A 6,920-nucleotide genomic window follows, 5' to 3' on the forward strand; every position below is an offset into this window, starting at 1 on the left:
ACACATGGAGTACTGTGTACAGTTCTGGGCTCCTGTAAACAAGGCAGACATAGCAGAGCTGGAGAGGGTTCAGAGGAGGGCAACTAAAGTAATAACTGGAATGGGGCAACTACAGTACCCTGAAAGATTATCAAAATTAGGGTTATTCACTTTAGAAAAAAGATGACTGAGGGGAGATCTAATTAATATGTATAAATATATCAGGGGTCAGTACAGAGATCTATCCCATCAGCTATTTATCCCCAGGACTGTGACTGTGACGAGGGGACATCCTCTGCGTCTGGAGGAAAGAAGGTGTCACGGATGGTGTACAGGAAACAAGACAATACCATATAAACAATGACTCTCTGGATCCACAACTAAGGAACAAAGGGAGACCCCTGCAATAGACCTGCCACTCTCCCTCACTGCTCAGCCTATGCGAACACCCCAAAGGTGGATGGGCGCATATCCACGTTCCTCGGCTATCTATTACCTGAAGACCCTACAATAGTGAGGGGACACGACCACCGGCTCCCTACACTGACACGGAGGGAGTCAGGGTCACCTGGATCCAGAAAAGAGAAAATCATAAATACATAAACAGCACTTATCTTGCAGACGACTGACAACTGGGAACTGGGAACTGGGAACAAGGAACTAGGAACTAGGAACTAGGAACAGCATGCACACACACTCCAGGAAGTTGTATCAGCCGCACACTACTGCATCATGGGAGGAACTTAAAGGGCAGCAATCAGTCCAAACTGCATGACAGCTGAGATAGACTAACGAGATGAGAAACTAAACCAAAACAAAGAAATCAAGGAGGAGGATCTGAAAAGCTCCTGTCAGCGCTTCTCAACTGTCTGGCTGTGACAGTACCCCTCCCTCTACGAGTGGACTCCGGACACTCAGAGCCCACCTTCTCAGGATGGGACCTATGGAAAGCCCTGATGAGACGAGTGGCCTTAATGTCCGTCACTGGGACCCACATCCTCTCCTCAGGACCATAACCCTCCCAATGAACGAGGTACTGGAGGGAACCGCGGACAAGACGAGAATCCACAATCCTAGAGACCTGAAATTCAAGATTTCCATCAACCATAATCGGAGGAGGAGGCAAAGGCGAGGGTACAATAGGTTGAACATAAGGTTTCAATAAGGACTTATGAAAAACATTATGGATCTTCCAAGTCTGAGGAAGATCAAGACGGTAGGCAACAGGATTGATGACAGACAGGATCTTGTAAGGCCCAATAAACCTAGGACCCAACTTCCAGGAGGGAACCTTCAATTTGATATTTTTGGTAGACAACCACACCAGATCACCAACATTCAGGTCCGGACCAGGCACACGTCTCTTATCTGCCACACGCTTATATCTCTCACTCATGCTCTTTAGATTATCCTGAATCTTTTGCCAAATAGATGACAAAGAGGAGGAGAATCTGTCCTCATCAGGCAAACCAGAAGAGCCCTCTCCCGAGAAAGTCCCAAACTGCGGATGAAACCCATATGCACCAAAAAATGGTGACTTATCAGAGGACTCCTGACGACAGTTATTTAAAGCAAACTCAGCAAGGGACAAAAAAGAACACCAATCCTCCTGATTCTCCGCCACAAAACAGCGCAGATATGTCTCCAGATTCTGATTGACGCGCTCCGTCTGGCCATTCGACTGCGGATGGAAAGCAGAAGAGAACGACAACCGAACCCCCAAGCGAGAACAGAAAGCCTTCCAGAATCTGGAAACAAACTGCGTGCCCCTATCAGAGACTATGTCTGAAGGAATCCCATGCAATTTGACAATGTGGTCAATAAATGCCTGCGCCAGCGTCTTAGCATTGGGCAAACCAGGAAAAGGGATAAAATGCACCATTTTGCTAAAACGGTCCACCACCACCAGAATCACAGACTTCCCGAGGAACGAGGGCAAGTCCGTTATGAAGTCCATGGACAGATGTGTCCAAGGGCGGGAAGGAATGGGCAAAGGAAGGAGAGGACCTGATGGCCGTGAATGAGGGACCTTGGCACGAGCGCAAGTCTCGCAAGCTGCCACAAAAACCCTCAACCGACTTACGAAGCGCAGGCCACCAGAATCTCCGAGCGATGAGATCCAGTGTGGCTCTTGCCCCCGGTGCCCAGCAAGGACCGTATCGTGGTGTTCTTTAAAAATCTTGTGTCTCAAAGCGAGAGGCACAAACAACCTCCCAGGAGGACAAAGATCAGGAGCTTCTGACTGGGCTGCCTGCACCTCTGCCTCCAATTCAGGAAAAAGAGCAGAGACCACCACACCTTCAGCCAAAATGGGACCCGGGTCTTCAAAATTCCCACCTCCCGGAAAACAACGTGACAGGGCATCTGCCTTCACATTCTTAACCCCAGGGCGGAATGTGACAACAAAATTAAACCTTGAAAAGAACAAAGACCATCTGGCCTGTCCTCGGGTTCAGACGCTTGGCTGACTCCAAGTAGGCCAGATTTTTATGGTCAGTAAACACGGTAATAGGGTGTCTGGCTCCCTCTAGCCAATGGCGCCATTCCTCAAAAGCCAACTTGATGGCCAACAATTTCCTATCTCCCACATCATAATTTCTCTCTGCGGAGGAGAGTTTCTTGAGAAAAAGGCACACGGTTGCCATTTGGCAGAGAGGAACCCTGAGACAAGACCGCACCCACCCTTACCTCAGAAGCATCAACCTCAACTATAAAGGGTAACGAAATATCAGGTTGTACTAGGATGGGAGCGGAAGCAAAACTCTCCTTGATATTAGAAAAGGCCTTACGCGCCTCTACCGACCAGGAAGAAAAATCTACCCCCCTTTCTGGTCATATCAGTGAGTGGTTTAACAACAGAGGAATAATTCAAAATAAATTTCCTGTAATAATTGGCAAAGCCCAAAAAAACGCATCAGCGCCTTCTGATTCTCAGGAAGCTCCCACTCAAGCACAGGCCGGACCTTCTCGGGGTCCATGCGAAAACCAGAAGCGGAGACAAGAAACCCCAGAAATTGAATCTCTGGAACCGCAAACACACATTTTTCCAGTTTCGCGTATAATTTATTCTCCCGCAGGATGAGCAAGACCTGACGTAGGTGTTCCTTATGAGTCTTGAAATCAGGAGAAAAAATCAAAATTCATCCAAATACACTAATACAAATTTTCCTATTAGATGATAAAAAATGCTGTTGACGAAATGCTGAAATAACGGCTGGGGGCATTCATCAAACCAAAGGCAATAACCAAATTCTCAAAATGGCCCTCATGGGTATTGAAAGCCGACTTCCATTCGTCTCCTTCTCTGACCCTAACCAGGTTGTAAGCCCCTCTTAGGTCTAATTTGGGAAAAGACTTTAGCCCCAACTACCTGGTTAAACAGGTCCGGGAGCAGAGGAAGCGGGATAAGGATCACGAATAGGTGATACAGTTCAGCTCCCTGAAGATCCAGACAAGGTCTTTAAAGAACCATCTTTTTTCTTAACAAAGAAAAAACCAGCGTGCAAGCAGGGACTTCGAGGGGTCGTATGTGTCCTTTTCTCAGACTCTCAGAGGATATAAGCACGCATAGCGACCCTCTCAGGTTGGAAAGATTGTATAAACGAGATTTAGGCAGCTTGGCGCCAGGGATGAGATTAATAGGGCAATCATACTCCCTGTGGCGGGAGGTAAACCCTGAACTCACTCTCAGAGAAGACATCCAAAAATTCAGAGAGGAAAGTGGTACAGTCTTAGTAGAAACCTCAGAAACAGATGTTATGAGGCAATTCTCTCTGCAAAAGTCACTCCAACCATTTATTTGCCTCGCTTGCCAATCAATGGTGGGGTTATGTTTTAGTGAGCCAGGGTAACCCCGACACTAGAGAGTAGGCAAACCGCTAAGGACGAAACATGACACATCCTCCACATGAGCATCACTCACAATTAAACGGATATTGTGAACATTGCCCTTTAATGATTTCTGAGAAAGTGGAGCTGAATCAATAGCAAAAACAGGAATATCCTTCCCAAAGTGCATACCTGGAAACCATGAGGTTATTGCAAATCGATTATCAATGAGGTTGACAGCTGCACCACTATCCACAAAAATCTCACAAAAAATGCTCTGCTCTCTAGCGCCACCCTAGCAGGGAGGACAAAACGGGAACTACAAGCAAACGGAAAACCTTCAATCTCCGCCTCAACCCTGCCAATAAGTAACAGACGGAACATTTTTTAAAAGATTTTTTCCTTTTGTCTCTTTATTACTCCCAGAAAACTGCCTGAATCTCCTAGAGGGACAAACATTTGCCAAATGTTTTATACCTCCACAACAAAAACAAACCCTCTCCATGCTAGCTAAATCTTCTATTGTCTGAGGCAATCAACCCCAGCTGCATGGGCTCCTGCTCAGAAGGGGCTAACAGCGACTGAGACCCCTGCGCACAGAATGAGACCGCTGCACTGTCCCGGGACTGAGTATGACAAGAAGGAGAGATTTCTCCTCTCTCACTAAGATGCCTGTCAATACGAACGGCCTGAGACATAGCAGAGTCCAGGGAGATTGGGCCTCTCATGAAAGGCAAAAGCATCCTTCAATCCCTCTGAAAGACCCTGGCAAAATTGACTTCGGAGTGCAGCATCATTACAACCCGTATCTGCTGCCCATCTCCGAAATTCTGAGCAGTATATCTCTGCGGATTGTTTACCCTGGCATAACAGACGTATCTAGACTCAGCCAGAGCAATTACGATCCGGATCATCATATATCTGACCCAGGGCTAAAAAGAATTCATCCACTGAACGGAGGGGCCGTGCCCCTTCCGCAGCGAAAAGGCCCAGGACTGAGCGTTACCCCTGAGCAGTGATATAATGATCCCCACCCTCCGTTCTTCATCACCAGAAGAATGGGGAAGAAGGCGAAAATGGAGTTTGCAAGCCTCTCTAAAAACGCACAAAATTCACTACTACCCCCAGAGAACGTATCCGGAGCGAGATCTTAGGCTCGGCACAAACTCCATGAACGCAGCTGAACCGGTCCACTTGAAACTGAGTAAAAATCCTACGGAGATCAGCTACCTCCAATGAAAGACCCTGGAGGCGTTCAGCCAAAAGTGAAAACCGGATCCATGCTTGAGACGGTTTTGGCGGCTGATATGTCACGGATGGTGTACAGGAAACAAGACAATACCATATAAACAATGACTCTCTGGATCCACAACTAAGGAACAAAGGGAGACCCCTGCAATAGACCTGCCACTCTCCCTCACTGCTCAGCCTATGCGAACACCCCAAAGGTGATGGGCGCATATCCACGTTCCTCGGCTATCTATATACCTGAAGACCCTACAATAGTGAGGGACACGACCACCGGCTCCCTACACTGACACGGAGGGAGTCAGGTCACCTGGATCCAGAAAAGAGAAAATCATAAATACATAAAACAGCACTTATCTTGCAGACGACTAGACGACTGACAACTGACAACTGGGAACTGGGAACAAGGAACTAGGAACTAGGAACAGCATGCACACACACTCCAGGAAGTTGTATCAGCCGCACACTACTGCATCATGGGAGGAACTTAAAGGGGCAGCAATCAGTCCAAACTGCATGACAGCTGAGATAGACTAACGAGATGAGAAACTAAACCAAAACAAAGAAATTCAAGGAGGAGGATCTGAAAAGCTTCTGTCAGCGCTTCTCAACCTGTCTGGCTGTGACAGAAGGTTTAGTACACAAACATAGAAGAGGATTCTTTACGGTAGAGCAGTGAGACTATGGAACTCTCTGCCTGAGGAGGTGGTGATGGTGATACAATAAAGGGAATTCAAGAGGGGCCTGGACGTATTTCTAGCTTAATAATATTACAGGCTATAGCTACTAGAGATGGGTCGTTGATCCAGGGAGTTATTCTGATTGCATGATTGGAGTCGGGAAGGAATTTTTTATTCCCCTAAAGTGGAGAAAATTGGCTTCTACCTCACAGGGTTTTTTGCCTTCTTCAGGATCAACTTGCAGGATAACAGGCCGAACTGGATGGACAAATGTCTTTTTTTTTTTTCGGCCTTATGTACTATGTTACTTATGTACTATGTTACCATAAAACAGGCAAGTTTTTGATATTGTCTTGTGGTTTATATATATAGCCAACCCTGGTACCCCTATTCTAGATACCCCTAAACACTTGTATTCTGATCTAGAGAGGAGATTCACATTATAGTCACAATTTTCTGGTAGCTGTAGGGGAAGTGTCTCTCGTGTGTCGCGTCTGCATTGCTGGGACTAGTGGTATCATTGCTAATGTCAACCTAGCCTATTGTACAGGATCCCTCTGTAATATTGGGCTGGTATGTATGTGTAACTAGTATTTCCACAGGCCAATACCCATCCTGTTGGTAGAGGTACGTGTTTGACTAGGGATGGTACTGTTTTTTGTAATGTTACATTGCATATTCTTTCCTGATACTATCTTTTACAGCTACTTATATTTCTATTGCAAATATTTGGCTTAGTCTTGTTCTGCATTTTTGCTTGTATCAGGAGGCAATAGTTTCTCATCGCAGGAGAATTTGTAACATATTTCTGCTGCTGTAACAAGACCTGTAATTATTCTTATCATGTTACTTTGCAAAGTCTCATATGTAGAACAGTTATAACAAGCATGATAAGGATTTACATATCCATATTTAACATCATGATCCTGCAAATCAGTGTCATTCCATTGGGAACGTAGGAGCTCCGTCCATATATCTACTGGGGTGGGGACTGCTACCAGACATGTCTTCCAAAATGTTAGATTCAGATAAAGTGGTTCGGAAACAGAAATCATTAAGTTCAGAGTTTTAGCCAGGTACAGCCATAAGTTCTCCTCCGTCTTCCACAGATTGTCTTGCCCCCTGCATTCCGTTTTCAAGTATGTCTGTCTGTTCCACAGCCGTGGGACAGTGGTGTAGAGACAC

Source organism: Bufo bufo, chromosome 7 (genome assembly GCF_905171765.1).
Source record: "Bufo bufo chromosome 7, aBufBuf1.1, whole genome shotgun sequence".
Classification (NCBI taxonomy): domain Eukaryota; kingdom Metazoa; phylum Chordata; class Amphibia; order Anura; family Bufonidae; genus Bufo; species Bufo bufo.